The sequence below is a fragment of the Nycticebus coucang genome, chromosome 19 (genome assembly GCF_027406575.1).
Source record: "Nycticebus coucang isolate mNycCou1 chromosome 19, mNycCou1.pri, whole genome shotgun sequence".
NCBI lineage: Eukaryota > Metazoa > Chordata > Mammalia > Primates > Lorisidae > Nycticebus > Nycticebus coucang.
Window position 1 is genome coordinate 49,225,444 of NC_069798.1, and position 20,914 is coordinate 49,246,357.

The 20,914-nt window shown below is 36.2% G+C and overlaps 1 protein-coding gene across 1 annotated transcript in view; it reads left to right on the plus strand.

Moving 5' to 3' along the window:
* DCC (DCC netrin 1 receptor) overlaps positions 1–20,914 on the plus strand; it is a 1,249,028-nt gene that overhangs the window by 724,744 nt on the left and 503,370 nt on the right.

Below are 20,914 nucleotides of genomic sequence, written 5' to 3' on the forward strand. Positions count from 1 at the left end.
GTAGAGAATTGTAAAAAGCATCCGTCAGCTGAAAACCTACCAACAAGACTTTTGGGGTCAGTTTAATTTATATAATTTAAATGTGATTGCTGTAGAAAATCCTGAGGATAAAAAGAAAATCAAACAATGATAAGTTTTATGTTATTGGCCTCTTACATCTGACTGCTCAGATCTCTTCCCAGGCCTTTGTTTATTGACATCATCTGGAAAGTTCAAAATAGGCAGTGCTGGGAGTATTTGCACCACACAAATTGATTAACATCATAAATCTGATCTTGTTTGGAGAGCTAGTTGTTAATCAACACTTATCAATACACCACCATCTGGTCCTTAACTTGAAGGGTCTAGTTAAATTCCTCTGTACTCTAATACCTTTTTTCTAGTTTTATAATAAGAAATATACCATACTGATGACTGATAATCAGCGCAGAAGTATTTCCTAGTCTATAATAAAGCTGTTTACATAACCACAAAAGATTGTTTGGAAAATAGGATTTTAAGATTTTTCTAAGTGCATACATTTTTTATGACAATTTTTATCCTTAGTACTGGCTCATTTCTAAGGAAATAATTCTCTGTAAGAGTCTGCTAATGTATTTCAGGGTTGGGCAGCGTGTCATCAATGATAAAAATCTTGGAGCTAGACCATTTACCAGCTGTGTGATTGTTAACAAAATTTTTGTCCTTTTGATACTGCGATATTTAAAATGGATGTTTACTATAGTCATATTGAGTTTATGAGGCTGTAAAGCAATAATTTCTGTAGAGTTTAACATGGTGCCTGGCACTTCAAAAGCTTCACTTGTGTGTGGACTGATTTGATAACTGACTTGTGACCTCCTCTCTGGGGTTGTATATAGATGATTCATCCATTGCTCTCTAGCATCTAGTTAGTAGAATTATTTTATATATTCTAATGACTTATAAATCTACTCTCAAGTGTATCTTTATTTCTTGTGGGTCAATTATAGGTCAGATTTTAAGAGATGCTTTAATCCGTAGGTGGGTAGAATAGAAAACTCTATAACTGGAGTGGGGACAAGACAAAACATGAGTCAAAATGTGTTTAGAATGAAGAGGGTAGACTCTAAGATAATATTTTCAGAGTAAAATGTATTATTTTACCTTGAGCTCATCATGTTTAACTTTAAAGAATAACTAAAATAAATAGTATAAAGAGTTTTATAAAATATATAATAAAAACATAAATAAAAGAAAATAATAACCATAGGAAGAAGACTCTTAGGATGCAGGAGAAATGGATCTGTTCTTTTTGAGTTACAATCTGTGCAGGCAAATTCACCAACCTGGACCTCTGTCTGCTTTCTTTGAAAACTCTAAAGCACATGTCTGTTAGAAAATTCCACAGAGTCATTCAATCAGCACAATCTGTGAGATTACTGGTAATATTATTTGCATAGCTTTAAAGAATTTCCAATTTTTTTATATGCATTATCCAAGGGAAACTTCCTACAAACCAAAGAGCTCATCCCAGGAATGAAGGAGAAAGTTCATCTGAGGCTTCATCTCCTAAATCACAGAGAATAGTAAAGGGAAATTGCATTTAACAAAACAGACTCAATAGTTCCTGGCAACTGAGCTAGAATAACTGATTTCTAGCAGAGTTCTCATTCTTTGATCAGCTTTCAAGTAATAGCAACACTCTAATTACTCATTACATTTAAAATTACCAAGACTTCCAAAACAGGTAAGCATTACCCGCTTTAAAACTTTATGAGCAATAAGTAAAGGGATTGTGGTTATTGTTTTTTTAACAGATACAAGCTTGACATGTCTTTGATAGCATGTAGCACTAAGAATTTGCTGTGGTTTAGCATGTTGGAAATATACCACTCTGCATTCTTCTATCGCCTTTCTTTGACTCACATCGTTATAGGACTAGTGGAAGTTACATTGTCAATTTTTCCCTTTTTAAGTGCATTTTTACTTCTACAAGTAATATATGAACGTATTCAACCTATATTTTAAAAAATTAAAATATTACAGAGAAGTTTTATTCTGGAAAATACCTTAATTTCTCAAAAAGATGAAGAGCTTCTGTGTAAGACCAACAACATTGGTTTTAAGTCTGGTTAAAATTGTTGGGAAGATATAATCAAGCAAGTGATGTTTGAGCATTTCATTAGGGCTCACCACAAGCAGATGAGGATTCATGAAAAACAGCCATTTAAAACTAGCCTTCCGCCAGTTTTGATGATATTCGTAGGCTGGAAAATCAAAGGAATTCTGTAGAATTAAATATATATGTATATATATGTGTCTGTGTCTGTGTGTGTAGCTGTGCTTGATAGTGGGCTTGAAGGGTAGATTTCCAGTGATGGGAGAATATAATCCAAAAGAAACCATAGCTGGGTGGATATTAGTCAGAATGATCATTGGACTTGGGGTTGTTAACTTAGCTCCTCCCTGTTCAATACACTTGCTCAAGGCGGGAGTAATGTGACTTGCTCCCAGGTAATCCACATGAGACTGAGCTGTGACAGGAAAGTATATTTCCCCAGGGACATGCTGATCCTCATCTGAATAGGATTCTAACATTTGATTCTGATGCCAAATTTTATGATATTTTACCCCAAACTTTTTATTTAGAATATTTTGCCTAGGATAGTTAGTGGAAATTCAAACTATATTATTTGAAGTATGGTTAAAATAACTGATGATGTTTAGATTAGAGAATGGAAAATTAAATGGGCAAGAGCTATCTTGTGATATTCAATATATGTGAAGTACTTCCATATTGGAGTGTATTAATCTATAAATATGTCTTTTTTGGTGGAATAAATGAATATTTAATAGAAGGTAAAGATTTTTTTTCTTTTTTTAAATTAAGTCTTTTGTACATAGATCGTAAATACATTTATGCCCATTTCAGTGTGCTGATTATTTGTACAAATTGGAGTGCTTACATCATACTAATCAACATAGTTTTCATCTCATTTACCCAATTATAGCTTTAGGACATTTGTGTTCTACACATGATAGAACCAACTTGTACTTGCAATGTGCTCCATAGTTGTGGTCCCCCTACTATCCCCTACTATCCCTCTCACCCCATCCCCATCCCTCGCCCTCCCCTTCCCTCCTTCATCATAGACCAAAGTTGTGTTTCATTTTTCATATGCAAGTGTGAGTTATTACAAATTGGTTTCACAGTAGCACTGAGTACATTGGATACTTTTTTGTCCATTCCTGAGATACTTTATTAAGAAGAAGATTTTCCAGTTCCATCCATGTAAACATAAAGGACGTAAAGTCTTCATTTTTTATTGCTGCATAATATTCCATGGTATACATATACCACAATTTATTAATCCATTCATGGGTTGATGGGTATTTGGGCTTCTTCCATGACTTGGCAATTATGAATTGAGCTTCAATGAACAATCTTGTGCAAATATCTTCATTGCCAAATGATTTTTGGTCCTTTGGATATACACCTAGAAGAGGAATTGCAGGATCAAATGGCAGGTCTACATTTAGATCCCTGAGTGTTCTCCAAACTTCCTTCTAAAAGGAAGATACTAGCTTGCATTCCCACCAGCACTGCAGAAGTGTTCCCTTTTCTCCACATCCACGCCAACATCTGTTGTTTGGGGATTTTGTGATGTGGGCTACTCTTACTGGAGTTAGATGGTATCTCAGAGTAGTTTTGGTTTGCATTTCTCTGCTGATTAAAGATAATGAGCATTTTTTCATGTGTCTGTAGGCCATGTGCCTATCTTCTTCAGAGAAGCTTCATGTCTCTTGCCCACAATGTAATGGGATCACTTGTTTTTTGCTTAGTAATAAGTTTCAGTTCTCTGTGGATTCTGGTTATTAGACCTTTGTCGGAAGTATAACTTGCAAAAATCCTCTCCCATTCTGAGGGCTATTTGCTTTACTTAGAGTGTTCTTGGCAGTGCAGAAGCTTTTTAATTTGATCAGATCCCAGTAATGTATTTTTGATGTTGCTTCAATTGCCTGGGGTGTCTTTCTCATGAAGTATTCTCCCAGGCCAATTTTCTCAAGCGTTTCCCTGCACTCTCTCTAAGAATATTTATGGTTTCGTGTCTTAAGCTTAAGCCCTTTGACCAGTCAGAGTCAATTTTTGTTAGAGGAGAAAAGGGTCTTCTAAAAGTTGCCAGCCAATTCATCCAGCATCGTTTATTGAATAGGGAATCTTTCTCCCAATTTATATTTTTAATAATCTTATTGAAAATCAAATAACGATAAGTGTCTGGGTTCACCTCTTGGTCTTCAATTCTCTTCCATACATGTACCTCTCTATTTTTGTGCCAGTACCACGTTGTTTTGATCACTATTAATTTATAATATAGTCTGAAGTCTGGAAGCGTGATTCTTCACAATTTGTTTTTATTTCTGAGTAATGTCTTGGGTATTCGAGGTTTTTTCTGTTTCCATATAAAACGAAGTACTAATTTTTCCAGGTCTTTAAAATATGAGAGAGGTGCTTTAATAGGGATCACATTAAATCTGTAAATTGCTTTAGGTAGTATAGACATTTTAACAATGTTGATTCTTCCCAGCCATGAGCATGGTGTATTTTTCCATTTGTTAACATCTTTAGCTATTTCTTTTCTCAGAGTTTCATAGTTCTCTTTATAGAGATCTTTCACATCCTTAGTTAGATACACTCCCAGATATTTCAACCTTTTTGGCACTGTTGTAAAGGGAATAGAATCTTTGATTGTTTTTTCCCCTTGACTATTGTTGGTGTATATAAAGGCTATAGTTTTGTGAGTGTTAATTTTGTATCCTGAGATGTTACTATATTCCTTGATCACTTCTCAGAGTTTTATAGTTGATTTCCTAGGGTTTTCCAGATATATAATCATATCGTCTACAAAGACTGATAATTTGACCTCCTCTGGTCCTGTTTGGATCCCCTTGATTGCCTTCTCTTATCTGATTGCGGTGGCCAAGACTTCCATTACAACGTTAAAAAGCACTGGAGACTGTGAGCATCCTTGCCAGGTTCCTGATCTGAGTGGACATGATTTCAATTTTACTCCATTCACGATGATATTGGCTGTGGGTTTGCTGTAGATGGCCTCTATCAGTTTAAGAAATGCTCCTTCTATACCTATTTTCTTAAGCGTTCTGATCAAGAAAGGATGCTACATATTGTCAAAAGCTTTTTCTGCATCAATTGAGAGAATCATATGGTCTTTGTTTTTTAATTTGTTTATGTGATGTATTATATTTATGGATTTACATATATTGAACCATCTTTGGGACCCTGGTATGAAACCCACCTGGTCGTGGTGTATAATTTGTTTGATATGTTGTTGGATTCTGTTTGCCAGGATCTTATTGAATATTTTTGCATCAATATTCATTAGAGATATTGGTCTATAATTTTCTTTTCTTGTTGTATCTTTTCCTGGTTTGGGTATCAGGGTGATATTTGCTTCATAGAATGAGTTGGGAAGTATTCCTTCTTTTACTATATTTTGGAAAAGATTAAGTAGTATAGGTACTAGTTCCTCATTAAAGGTTTGGTAGAATTCTGATATGAAGCCATCTTGTCCTGAGCTTTTCTTTGGGGGGAGATTTCTTATAGTTGATGCTATTTCAGAGCTTGTTATAGGCTTGTTCAACATTTCCACTTCTTTCTGGCTAAGTGTGGGAGGGTGACATGTTTCCAAGTATTAATCTATTTCCTTCAGATTTTCATGCATTTGAGAGTAGGGTTTTATGTAGTATTCATTATTTGCTGAATTTCTGAGGAGCCTGTTCTTCTTTGTCCTTTATCATTTCTTCAATGAAATTAGGGATTTTACTCTTCTAGTTCTGATTAGGTTAGCTAACGGTTTATCTTTTTATTGAACTTTTCAAAAATCAACTCTTTGGTTGATCTGTTGTATGATTCTTTTGTTTTTAATTTCATTAAGTTCTGCTCAATTTTACTTATTTCTTTTCTTCTGCTGGGTTTAGGGTTGGAAAGTTCTTCCTTTTCCAGTTGCTTGAGATGACTTAAGCTTGAGATTGCTTAAGCTTGCGATGCTTAACTATTGACTTCCTCTCTTTCCATTCTCTTGAGGAATGCTAGCAACACTATAAATTTTCCTCTTAGGACTCCCTTTGCTGCATCCCAGATGTTCTGATAGTTCATTTCTTCATTATTGTTTTGTTCCAAAAATTTGGTAATTTCCTTCTTAATCTTGTCTATGACCCAGCTATCATTCAGCATGAGGTTATTTAGTTTCTATGTTTTTGTATGCGTGTGGAGATTCCTGTTGTTACTGAGTCCAACTTTTATTCTGTGGTGGTCTGAGAAAATACAAGGAATGATTTCTATTCTTTTAAATTTGCTGAGGTTAGACTTGTGACCTAAGATGTGATCAGTTTTGGAGGATGAGCCATGGGCTGATGAGAAGAATGTGTATTTGATTTTGTTAGGATGAAATGTTCTATAGATGTCTATTAGATGCAAATGTTTAATGGTTAAGTTTAATTCTAAAATTTCTTTGCTAGATTGAGGATCTATCCAACACTGCCAGAGGAGTGTTAAAGTCTCCAACAATTATGGTGCTGGGGGAAATCAAGTTGCTCATGTCAGTTAGAATTTCTCTTATAAATAGAGGCACATTCTGGTTGGGTGCATAGATGTTGATAATTAAAATTTCATCATGTTTATTGTTGCCCTTAACAAATAAGAAGTGACTATCATTGTCTTTTCTTATTTTGATTGGTTTAAAGCCTATTGTATCTGCAAATAAAATTGCAACACCTGCTTTTTTCTGATTTCCATTTGCCTGAATTATAGATGACCCTCCCTTCACCCTGAGTCTATGTTTATCTTTTAAGGTAAGGTGAGATTCTTGAATGCAACAGATGTCTGGCCTGAGTTTTTGTATCCAGTCAGCCAACCTGTGTCTCTTTAGAGGGCAATTTAAGTCATTCACATTAATTGAGAGTAATGATAAACCTGACAGAGTTTTGGGTATCAAGTTTTTTGAAAGTCCAGTGGACATTTTTAATCCTTTTGATGCTATGGAAGTTAGAATTTGATCAAAAGTTTCTGAGTGATTTTACTGTGGTGGTGGAGGATTGTGTTGTTCATTATGGAGGATAGGTCTGAGAATATCCTGAAGAGCTGGTTTAGTTATGGCAAATTTCTTCAACATGTGAATGTCATTAAAGTATTTAATTTCTCCATCATAGATGAAACTCAGCTGGATACAGGATCCTGGTTTGAAAGTTATTTTGTTTAAGGAGATTAAAGGTCGATGACCACCCTCTTCTAGCATGAAAGGTTTCAGTGGAGAGATCTAAAGTCACTCTAATGTTCTTCCCCTTGTATGTAATGGTTTTCTTACGTCTTACAGCTTTCAGAATGTTCTCCTTCATATTAACTTCAGCAAAATTAATTATAATGTGTCTATGAGAATTTTTATTTGTTTTGAGTCATGTCGGTGTTCTGAAACTGTCTGCTATCTGAATTTCAGAATCTCTGGGCATGTCTGGAAAATTTTCTTTAATTATTTCATGAAGCATAGCATCTGTATCATTTGCAGCAACTTCATCACTTTCAGGTATTCCTATAAGGTGAATATTAGACCTTTTCAAATTATCCCCAAGCTCTCTAAGAGAATGATCTGTTTTCGTTCTCCACTTTTTTTCCTCTTTGAGTGTCTGGGAGCATTCAAAAGCTTTGTCTTCAGTATTGGAGATCCTTTCTTCTGCCTGCTCCATTCTGTTACTGAGGGATTCTATTATATTTTTTAGATCTTTGAGGGCTGAAAATTCTTGTTTTAATATGTCAAAATCTTTGGTCATTTTGTCTTTAAATGTATTAAATTCTTGAGACATCTTACGAATTTCTGCTTTAAATTCTAATTTCATCATTTCCACCATTTTGTTGATCCTATTTGCTATCCAAATTCTGAACTCAGTTTCTGACATCTCAGCCGTTTGTTTGTGAATAGATCTTGTGCTGTGTCTGCTTTATCATTTCTTGGGGAAGTTGATCTACTCTGATGGTTCATGTTGCCAGAGTTTTTCCTCTGATTCCACCTCATGATTGTTTTTCACTGTTGGCTAGGTGGTCTGGTAAGGTGAGATTGGATTGGGGTTTCCTGGGGTTGTGGTTAACCAGCCCTTTGTTAAGGATCTGGGACTGATGACTACAGCTTTTTCCCCTTTAGCTTTGCAAAGGACGTGTACAGTAGTACAGTCTGAGGCTAGGGAAATCTGCTTGGTGTGGTAAGGTTAGGTGGCTCAGTCTTGTATTCAACTGGTTCTTGTCTGATCCTGGTGGATCAGTGGCTCTGGTGAAGTCTTAGCTGTGAAGAAATGCAAACAATTAAGAAACCCCACCTCCCCAGACAACAACTGGAATGGGAAAATCAACCCTTCCTGTTACTACATACCAGGGTATCACCCTAGAGGGTCCTTGGGTGATTGTCCCAAGTTAAGGGTTCTGAACCAATTGACCCTGTCAGTACAAACTCTCAGGTGGGAGAGTTTGAAAGGTCTCCAGCAGCTAGATAGCAGAGGTCTACTGGCTGCTCAGATATGGCTCTCTCCGGTGCTCTATGGAGTCAGAAAGGCCCACCTGGTAGCACAGTAGAACCAAGGAGTCTCTTTCTCCACTTTGTTCCTTTTTCATGCCCAATCACTGGTGACCCCGCAGGGCTGCAGTCCTGCTCCCTCCAATAATGTGAAGTGCCAGGGCTTAGCGCCTGTCAGAGTCAAAGGAAGGTCACTGGGGGAGCTGAGGCCTGCCTGCTTTGGGTGTTCAATTTCCACTAGCGAGTGTTCCACTTGGGCTCAGTCTAATCCTGGGGGTACCAGGCCTGCAAATGCTTATCTCCTTCAGCCACAGCACCTTTGTCCCTGCCACTCTGTAGTACCAGTATCCCTATAGAGTGACTTCTGGTTTCCTCTAGTAGTGCACAGAGTTGGGAGGTTGTTTCTCCAAGATTAGATCGCAGGGTGATCACTCTATTGTTGCTGGATGTTTGTGGGAAGTGCCCCTGCACAGCTCCACTGCCACTGCCAAAGCCAGAGAATTCTGGCTGTAGGAGCAGCTCTAGGAGCATGCTGCACATGGATGTGGCAGCAGGGCGGGGTACACTGCACACGTTTCTAGCAGTATCCAGTGCCTAGTGACTTCAGCAAGAAGAACACTACTCCACTGGCGATTCTAGTCAGACAGGGGCCTGGCATGGAGTCAGGGCAGGTGCGGAGCATAGCTTCAGCAGTCTCTGGGTGGGCCACGCATGGCGCAGAGGCAGGAAGGGCACCGGAGGCATGGCACAGCTTGGAGACAGGGAAGGAGCGGGGGACTGACCAGCGGGGGGCAGGGCTCTTGGTCAAGCAGGCTGGGCGCTGCTCATGAACCTCCTCCCTCAGTCTCTGCAGGGTTGTGGAATCTGGTTTATCCAGTTAGGAGGGAAAGGTGAACTGAAAGTTCAGAATCGCAAGGAAAATATTAGTTTAATTTTTCTGCCTGGTAAGAGAATGTTCAGAGTCACTGCAGGGTCCCTCTGGAGGAAGTAGTCCCCACTTCTTACTGCTCTCACCCGTGGGTTGAGACAAGAGATCCTCAGTTCACTACTTACCTGTAGAAATCCTGCAGGAGCAAATGAAGAGCAAAAGGAAAAGGAAAAAGAACCCACAACTTTCTTGGGGGAGGGGTTGGGCATTTTTCCTTTTGGTTGACTTTTGTCCCTGGAAATTGTTTTCTTGGAATTGCAGCTTGCCTCAGCAAGGGTGACCTGTAGTTATCTCTCTTCTCTCTCGGCTGTCTTCAGCTCAATTGGATACCCTCAGGACATTATCCTTCTCTCTGGACAGGACCCTATGTCAGAAGCTGCTTTCAGTCAGCCATCTTGCCCCTGGATCGGTAAAGAGAATCTTTATGCATATTTACTATAAGAAAAAGTCCTTACTGTGTTTATAAATTTTCATAACTAGAATAAGTTCCTTTCTAAGGAAATATGTTTCTCAATACAGAGGGATGACTTTTCTGGGTGACTGGGCATGGGATTCATGCAGGGTTAATTAAAAAGTAACCAAGAACTTTTAAAATCTGAAGTCCTCCTCATGCTCTATATGTGTATGGATGATTTTCATTCAATTGCTATAAAAATCTAGGGAATCCATTGATATTTGATTATTGTTATTTAAACATGTACTCATTAAACATAACTTAAAAAATTGGGAGAGGAAAATGAAAGAAAAATATGCCCCATGACATCAGTGCAACATTTTGTTTCCTCCTTTTTATAATATATAATGACATTTACTTATTTTTGTTTTCTTTCTTATCTGTATTCCCTCTAAGGACATAGTCTTCTGGCTGTCACTTAAAATGTGTTATAAAGAGAAACATTGTCAACTTCCCACCTCTTTACTGAGGAGCAATGTTTTTCTCCATCAGACATTCTAACCACCTGTCTTTACTTCATTAAAATCCCCCCTTTACTTTAGAAAAATGTAGCCTGAATTAATATCTCACACCTGGGTAATCCTCTGTCTCAATACTCCAGCCTGTCCTTTTTTCAATGACAAAATGAGGTAGTCTTGAAACATCTAGAATGGTACTTCTAATTTCTTTCTAATGAAGTCGTATCTTTGAAAGAATTTTTTTCTCTTTCCCTGTCACACAAACCGTCCAAAGGATTATTTGTGATTATCCAAATTCTTTTATTACTCAATTAAAAATATTCAATGTAAATGCTAGTATACTGGGCATTCTTAACCTGGCAGAATGCTGTTTGTCTCTCTTCTCTCACTATAACAGCCTAGAAAAACAGGCCATCCTCTAGGATGACCAGAGTCTCCCCTTTTCCTAATGGACAGCATACAGGAGTCAGTAATGTTTGATTAAATGATGTTGCCACTTGCCTTGGAGGAATGGAAGTAACTGGTTCCTGTTTTATAGGAATGTTGGAGTGAAATCCATTTTTGATTATCAGTCTGGAAAAGCATGGCACAGCTCAGCAATGAACAGGCCTCAGAGAATTCATACTATTGAAAAAGATTATAAAGGCCAATTTAGTCCCATAACAACAATAATATTAACATCAACAAACATTAATATAGTCCATCACAGTTTATAAAGAGCTCTAAATTCATTAAGTAATGTCATTCTCCAAATCACTCTGCTATTGGAGAGATACACAATTCCTAGGCAGAGAATGTCAGTGTTCTGCCTAAAGTCACACTGCTGCCAAGCAGGTGAAGAAAACCACATTGCTTGATACTGGGTCACTTGTCCTCTTTATTTTCAGGCCTCATACCCCCATCTGATGCTGATTTTTCTGACCACTGGTCTTCCAGATCATGTTTAAACCTTCCAGTAATGAAGAACTTCACTATCTCCTAGGGTATCCATTTAATTTTTTAAAAAATAGCTTTAACTTTTTTTTAAAGTTTTGTTATGCTTTCTATAACTGTGAGATTTATATCTATATTATTTCCTTCCCAAATAAACATTTTATTTTCAATTTCAATACAATAAAATATGACCTATCTCAAGAGAATAATTAAGATCAGATATAAGAAAGGAAGCCACACTTTTGGAAACCTATGTTTTTTGATTTATATTTGCACATAGTATGTATGTATAAGTAATGATTTTTTTTTTTTTTAAAGACAGAGTCTCTCTTTGTCACCCATGGTAGACACAGCTCACAGCAACCTCCAATTCCTGGGCTTAGGCAATTCTTTTGCCTCAGCCTCCCAAGTGGCTGGAACTACAGGCACCCGCCACAACGCCCAGCTATTTTTTTTTGTTGTTGTTGTTGCAGTTTGACCGGGACAGGGTTCAAACCTGCCACCCACCATATATGGGGCCAGCGCCCTACTCACTGAGCCAAGGAGCCGCCCTATAAGTGATGATTAAAATTAATAATTTATGGTATGTATGAAGCAGACATAATAATAATTAAGTTGGAAACTGTTACTATTTTCTTATCATTATTGGAAAAATTGGGAGTTTTAAAACAATGATACCTCCAGGTTTAAAGAGAAAATAAGAAACTTCTTCATGAATAGGAAGAGAAAAAAAAAGGGATCCGTTTTGAAAAATCTGAGAGCTCAGTCTAAACTTTAGGCTCTGAAGGAACACTTGAACTGAGGTGTAATTTAGAATATATAACTATACCTTGATGAAACTATACCTTGATGAAATTGTTACATGTGAAAACTTTCCTAAAATGGAGTAGACCCTCCATCATTGACCATCTCCCTACTTTGACTATCTCCGTAAGTTGACATAGTTTTCATAGACAGAAAGTTCTCCATGTGCACTCAATGGAAGTTCCTTACGTTGACCACCTCTGTATATTGACCAATTTGTTACAGGCTCTTAGAAGGTCAACTTAGAGTTCATATTGTCTTTGTTTGTTTTACATAAAGATTGATGGAGTAAGTACATGAACAACATGACAGTTTATTGAATTTAAATAGTTTGAAATTTTGAAAATAAGCCACACACAACTTTTTAGGTTTAAATTTATTGTGCAAAGTGATTTTACTTGTATTCAAAGCTACAATTAAACACTATTAAATAATTGTGGGAGTAATGTGGTAATAAAATATTTGTAATAATTTAAATCCTATTTGATAATGTGAAAAACCAGCAAAAATGTGGTTTCTTTTGGAAATCATGTGAATTTGGATCACTCAACTATATCATTTTGGCTGCCTATGAAAGGATTTAGCTTCCAGTTATATTGCTAAGAAGTAATAGCAGATTCCTGGAAGAATGAACGACAGTTAAGTCATCTCAATTACAAAGATTCCAAATGTTAGTTCACTAAGCTAATAATAAAAAATATGAATATAATAGATTTTATATTTAACTTAGCCTGTTGTAACTAACAGGTGCCTAGTAGTTTATAACTACGCAAATAGAGAGTTGGTAGAAATTCTCTCTTCTGCCTCTTCTAATATATCTTCTATTTGATGGAGAACACTGAATCCTAAAGTTACCTCTGCCTTTTTCTGGTTGCCAAGAAAACATGACATAAGCTACACTTTTGCTTTCCCTACTATATAATTGCAGCAGAAAACAGAGAATGATTCCAAATGATTCTAATATTTCAGAGATTCTAGAAGTAAGTTCATATTAGACTATTGCTATATAGTCTCACAAGTTGATAAAATACGAATGTCATACACTATGCCATGGAAAATTCAATAGAAATGTGATAAATTGATGAGTTACTTGCAAAGCCAGAAATCAAAACTTCCTAGCTTGTAAGGTGTTGTAATAGGCAATTATACCTCCATTGATAGTTAACAAATGCACAGAAGGAATCAATTTTCTCCTTATTAATCAGTGGCTTTACCCACTACTGCTTTTCTCCAGTAAACTTGCACTTAAGGCCTGTGTCCATCACCACACACTGGGGGTGTTCAGTTGGTCCTGTTATCTCTCATACTCACACACACATCAGCATAGAAAGGGTGGACAATCTCTCTCCCCACTTCAAAGAGTTGTTATGAGATTAAAATTAAATTATAGACTTCTAAGTACCTGAGAAATAAGATGTTTTGTTAATCCGAATATTACTGTGTTGTAATAGATTCATTTTCTAGTTAACAACATTTACTTATCCAGTGTGCATAATTTGATCACCTTCAGGCTAACCAAAAAGTCTTCAGAGTTTAGCCCATGGTGATTTTCTTTTAGTTAGAAGAGCAGGATCATCAGCATTATCTTTATTTTTTTCTTTCCAGTCATCACTGCATCTGAGGGGGATGTGGAATATTGGAGACATGATGATGATAGACAGCAAAGAAACAGAAAAATGTAGAAAAGTGTCAATTTATTTTGAGCATTTGCTAACTAGGTGAGAATAACTTTGTGGGCAGGATCACTCTCCAAATGAATGTTTTATAAAATAGAAAATCATGGTAATTTTTTAAGCATCTAGAGAAATGCTGGCTTTGATAATGCTGAATCAATTTCTTTTTTACAATTAAAAATTATCAAACTTTATCTACCTGATTTGAAAGATGTCAAGACATATCATAAGCAATCGGAAAGCTTAACAGATCAGTTTGAGTACTGTATAAGTAAAGGTTGATTGTGAATTGAAAATGAGAGAACCACAAGAACACTCCATGATAATGGTGGAGAGCCTATTACACACAGAAGACCTTGATGAATATACTTTTGATACACTTTCTCTCTTAGTGATTACCAACAAAACATACGAAAGAAATGTCACTCATCTTGCCAGTTTGCAAATAAGGAAGCTCAGTTTTCCTAACTTGCCCAGGGTCATGTTTGACCTTGTTAGTAAGTGGCAGGAACAGATCTCAAACCCAGTGAACAGAACTCTGAACAAGTTCTCACAACTGCTTTCCCATTCTGCCTCATTTTTCTTACTATTTTTCAGAATGGAGGAAGAACATGCTGCTACAGGGATCTTGCAGAGCAATGAGTAAAACTTTGGGGGAAGGGATGGCAAAGAATATAAAAGTAGCACCAACTGGATAGTCCAAAATTTGGCAAATGATAGTTTTATTAAGGCACCAAGGTTGAATATCAGAGATTTAGATGCTTTGCATGGCATACAAAATAATCAATTGTTCATAAGCAATGATTCTTAATTTAAGAAAAAAGGGTGGAAAACATAACCAGTAAGGGAAAGGCAGTGCTACCTTGGCATCTTTGTTTTGTGCTGCTGTAACTGAATATCACAGACTGAGAATTTGTCATGATCATAAATTTATATCTTATGGTCCTAAAGCCTAGAAAATCTAAGATCAAGGGACCAGCATCCCGTGAGGGTGGCCTGATGCGTCATATCATGACGGCAGGACTGCAAATAATGGAGGGAGGGAGATGAGTGTGTGTGTGTGTGTGTGTGTGTGTGTGTGTGTGTGTGTGTGTGTGTGTGTGAGAGAGAGAGAGAGAGAGAGAGACTAAAGTGATTCCTTTATAAGGAGCACACTCTCAGGATATCTGTGTTAATGCACCTACCAGCCTAATCACTTCTCAAGGTCCTACCTCTCAACCCTGTGGCATTGGGTATTAAGTTTCCAACACACGAACTTTGGGAGACATATTCAAACTACAAAACCTGGTCTCTATTGTCCTTTCACTCTTTCTGGCCATGGCTGTCTGATTCTAAGTAATATTACCGTGTTTACCCGAAAATAAGACATCCTCCGAAAATAAGACCTACTTACAGGAAAGATAAGACGTCCCCTGAAAATAAGACCTAGCTCATCTTTGGGAGCACACCTTAAAATAAGACACTGTCTTATTTTCGGGGAAACAGGGTAGAACCACTTAAAGGGTATTTTGCATTGCTCTAATGTTTAGAGAATCTGAACATAAGTATTACATAATACTGATTTTTCTCTTATTTCAAAGAAAATAAATCCTTCTTACATTGTGGCTTAGAAAAAGAGGGAGCCATCAAGAAGTATTTTACAAGAACCCTATAAGAAGGCAACGTGTTAGTCTGCAGAGAGAAAATGGTGATGCATCTAAATATGTGAAGAGAGAATCTTCTTGTCCTGAGTGACCACAAAATAGAAAACAAAGTCAGTGCCTGGAAGACCCAGGAAGTTCATTTCTATTTTCTTAATTTAAAGATCTTCCAAAACTTAGCATCTAAAAAGAAATAAAATAATGCCCTTTGCAGCAACTGGGTGGAACTGGAGACCATTATTCTAAGTGAAATATCTCAGGAATGGAAAAACAAATACCACATGTTCTCACTACTAACAGAGATCTAAATGACACATGGGCACACAGAGAGATAACGGAAGAAGCTAGGGGCGGTGAGGGGTAACAATTTGCCTACTGGATACAATAAATTCTATTCTGGTGAGAGATGAACAAAAAGCCCTCACTTAAGCATTATATGGTGTATCCATGTAACAAGTTTTTGCAACCTCTTAATATTTTGAAATTAAAAATAAAATTATCCAGAATACATTTTAGTAAACAATTTAATTTGATCATATGAAATAAACATCTTTAAAATGTACTTTCCTGAAGAAGCATTATTTTCAAAAGGGCACTAATAATGCAATTCTTTATATTAAAACATAGATATAGTTAAATTTAAATGTGTGGAAATCTATCAAAACTATATTAGGAAAAACATTAATAGTCTTCCATGTTTATTTTTTATAGTAAAGCATAAAAATAAGTTAACAAACTATAGACCACACTAAAGAAACACAACTTGTAAATCAACAGTGAATTGAGAATAAGAGAGTGTAGTATTAGAGGATTGGAAAGCAGATAAACAAGAGAGACAAAGAGATAAAAATACTAATAGGACATCCACAAATTATATGCCAATAAATTTTATCAGGCAACTTTTGTTTAGACACAAAGGTATAAATCACAAGACTGCTTACAGAAATAAAAGTCCTAAGGCAATTGAAAAAAAAAAAATCAAAGTTTACCTCCAACATTACTGTTCAGTCTAACCATCTCTACAACTGACTTATTTTAAATTTTCACAAAGCAGACAACTTTGTGCTAATTGCCCTAGCATGAGAAATGACAGAAAGCTACTCATTTTGTCTAATGAAGCTAGTTTAAACTCGAAATTAAAATATGATATAGGTAATACTAAAAATAATTCAAAAGAAAAAGAGCTGCTAACCAACCCATATATGGAAATTGATACAGAAAGAGTTACCACCAAAAATATAAGATCAGATTCAAGGACGGGTGAATACAAATATTCACAAAATATGACTGAATCTTCTTAATCTACCAGGACAGGTTCATGTGTACATATACATACAGATGTATATACAATAATTTCTGAAGACATGAAAATGTATCTTACATAATTTCTAGTAAAGAATAGACCAGAAATCTGCTTTTTAGTATGATTTTAAAAAATAAAAACCTTTCTTAAATAGTAAATAAATCTTTAATGGCAGTATATCAGACGGATTATCATTAAAATCAGCATAGGAAAAAGTCCACAGAGAATGTACATGCTTATTCTTACTCTAATCAATAGTATACGACATTCACCAAAGCTAAGGTGGCTATTATTGAAAAGAAAGATGCAAATATTCCTTCTATCTTACCAGGGGTGGACTTTTTTCCCAGTGGCAGTGCTAAACAGCCAACATCCCCGTGTTGCAGGCAGTGGGAATTCAGCATTGCTCAGAAGATGTTCATGACTTTTTGGTGCTTAGAAGGTAATTTAAGGAAGTCAGTGAGTAATGTGAAGCATGAGAGTTAATTGAAAGAGGAGGAATATATATATATATATATATATGTATATATATGTGTGTATATATATCTATCTATAGATATATATGTGTATATATCTATAGCTATATCTATATACCTCCTCTTTCATATATATATATATATATATCCCTTCCTTGGATAAATATAAATATATATAGATATATTTATCCCATATATATGTGATATTTATATATATATATATGTGATATTTAAATCACAAGGCCAGGGGTAGGAAACTGGCACAGTTATGTGATGTTGTCATCTACATATTTCAACATTTGCGGACACCTCATTTCTAGCTAGTTCTGTGGCTGTGGTCTATAGAGATAGCTATTGTGTTATTATTATTATTATTTTGGTATCCTAATGACCCTTTGAAGTCCAATGAATATCCAGCCAGGACCAGCCTACTCCAGACAGATGGACAAAGATCTGAGATACCCTTGTTTGCCCTCCAAATTCATGCTTTTCCCCAATCAGTAGAGAATAATTATCTTGTTGTCAGTGAAAGAGGAGATTCGAATTCATGGTTATAATTTGGTTTGAGTTTTCTCCGTCCATGGTCTTTTGAGTTTCTTGTCTTTTACAATTCCAAAGTCTTTTATTTGCCTTTAGCTGAAATGGCCCTTCTTTGAGGTAATAAAAATTTCACTAAAGTCGGACCAACTCAGAAAGAATGTAAGGGTGTTATAGAATGGATGTTTGCCCCCACAAGCCTTGTGTTGAAATTGGATGCCCACATTAGAGGTGGAGGCTAATGAAAGGTGTTTTGCTCGTGGCAGCGGGGGTGGGGTGGGGGGATTCCGCATGAACAGATTAATGCCTTCCCTCCCACCGGGAGTCCCTGAGCTTTCTCTGTTAGTTTCTGTAAGAGCTGGTTGTTAAAAGAGGCCGGCACCCTTCCCTCGTGATCCCTGTACACGATGCCTCTTCTTTACTTCATCCCACCTGAGCCCCTCACCAGATGCAAATGTCCAATCTTGAACTTTCCCAGACATCTGAATTGTGAGATAAATAAAACTTCTTTCTTTATAAATTACTCAGTCTCAGGTATTCCATACCAAATAGACCAAATTGAAGGGTAACCGGGAAAAATTTAGTTCATATTTCAGAATATTATCTTTCTGAATTTCAATTATAATTCCCTAGACTTACAACTTCTATTGAGATATTTCAGTCAGGTGTTGGTATTTCAGAGTCTCACATGGTATGCTCTCTGAGAAAGTATCTCAGGAATATGATCTTAAAATTAGAAATATTCACAATATATGACTGAATCTTCTTAATACACAACCCCTTCAGTGCGTGTATAATAGATGATCCTCCTCTCTCTGTAGAATTCTCTCTGGCTTTACTGCTTCAGCAGATATGCAGCATTCTTCAAATCTAACATTTCACTATAAATTTCAGAGCAACATTTCAAACTCAGATATGATGACATTTAAAACAAGTAAAATTTGGTCCATTGCCGCTAACGATATCCGACTGTATTTTGAAGTGGGGAGTCTGAATGATTTGGTCTGACGAACATAGTCCATAAAGCAGAAGGCAATTTCCCTTCCAAGTTAGGAGGTTGTTTCCTGGAAGGAGCCATGTTTCCAACACTGCGTACAGAAACATCATGGACAGGCCAAGTCATAGAAACCCACATGGAAATGATTGGATGCCGGGAGAACCTTTGAGAAAGTGGAGCTTTAGGTCTTTTCAAAAAGAAAATCCAGGACAATTGATGTTTCATAAAACTATAGTTATGACTATATTGAACCTGAGATGTCACTCACAACACCAGCCATTTTCATTTCCTCTTTTTCTCTCTTTTCTTTCTGTTAGCTTTTGTTTCTTTCTCCTTCTCTGCTTTCTTTTACTTTTCCTCAGTCCCAACTTTCAACTTCTTTATAACTCAACTCTCCCTTCCTACTGATATTAGCGGTAACGTACGCCTGGCTTTGACACACAGAAGCAGTTATTATTTTTCTCTTCTAGTCTCCAATGAGAAATTGGCAAAGGAAACAGTGGAATTATCAAGTGAGGAAGCACTAGGCTTAGACCACTCTGTGGTGGTCTAAGGTGGTCTCAGAGTTGAGGCGAGTTTGCATTTGCAAAAGTAACGTGGCGGCCTGAATGGTGGTACACTTAGGAATACTGATAAAGAAATATTAAGGAACATTTAAAGGTAATCTCATAATAATGGTAAAGCAAACAGACATTTTGATCACAGCCCAGGTAGCCAGTCTGAAATATACTGTGTGTCCAAGTTAATAGCATTGTAGAGAGCGCATTGCTCACATGGCCTACATGGGGGCATTCAGCTCAGACAAATAATGCTATAAATGTAATTGGAAGTGCTGCTATCTATATCAGAATGAGCCTTGGGTACCATTAACAGAGCTATTCTTTTTGTTTTGTTTTGCTTTCCAACTTCAGAGTTTATCCTTTTTTATTAAAATTAGTCTTGTATTAAAAAATAAATTTAATAACCACATCTTTCTCTTAGGCAATTAGAGATGTCCCTGTCCCCAACTAAATGGCTTAGCCTCTTTTTCCCACTTTATTACTAAAAGTAGAAAAAAAAATCATACAAACAGCTTTACAAGTGTATAAAATTACATATGCATAACATTCAAAGACCTTTGCCAGAACAATATAGTTATACTGTTATAAGTTATATTAAGTAGTGGTTAAAATTCAAAATCCTCTAATTATTTTTCGAATTTGGTGAAGCTTAAATCTTTCATAACTTCTTGGCCTAATAGTTCTTTGGTTAATCATTTGGAAAGTTGATTTTTAACTATTTCCCATTACAGTGTAATATGAAAATTCTCATCAAAGATAATTGACTCCATAGGAAACAACAGTAATTCCACTGGACTTTTTATGACATGCTAAAATACCAAGTGTCCCTCCCTACCTTTACTACTTCTGTTATGTTTGCAATATGTGGCTCTGATAAAAGCAATTAGTACCCTAATTTAATTGCAAATAAATTAAAGATGATTCTTATTATACCAGCTTATAGTCAGCCATGTAATATAGAATTTTTGGAATTAAAAAATCATTTATCTTGGTAAAGGTTTTGTTTGTTTTCTATTTGAGTAACAATAATATGAAGAGGAAGAAATACTTATGACCCACATTTTGTCTTTTGCAATTATTTCATAAAGAAATGAACTACACCTTGCCCCCAAGTGGATTTTAAGGTAGTTTCAAATAATTATAAAATATTAGTATTTGATTGAGAACTGAAACACAGCTATATGGGGGATATTTATTTTCCTTTTGGGTTAAGAATGGGATAAAATAAGCTTCTGTTATAACAGCATCATAACAGCGTTATAACTTTGTTACAGCAGCATTAACTGTTCAAAAGGTTCTGAAACTTGTCTGGCTGTTATGCAATAGAATACAATAAATACTTGTCTGTTTTATATAAGTTATTCAGCTGGGACTTTTTCTAAGTTCATTTAGGGAAGAAATAATCATTGCACAAAATCAATCATATCTCATCCTTGAACCAACAGCAACTTGCCAATGACACTGATAGAAATGATCTATTCTATCAGTTGCCGTCACCACACTTTCAATAACTTGAAGGCAGTTTCTGTGTCCGTGTCTTCTTCATCGTTGTGTATCTGCATGAACTTTGGGGTGCACAAAAATATCACATTCTTTTATTTTTCTTTAATCAAA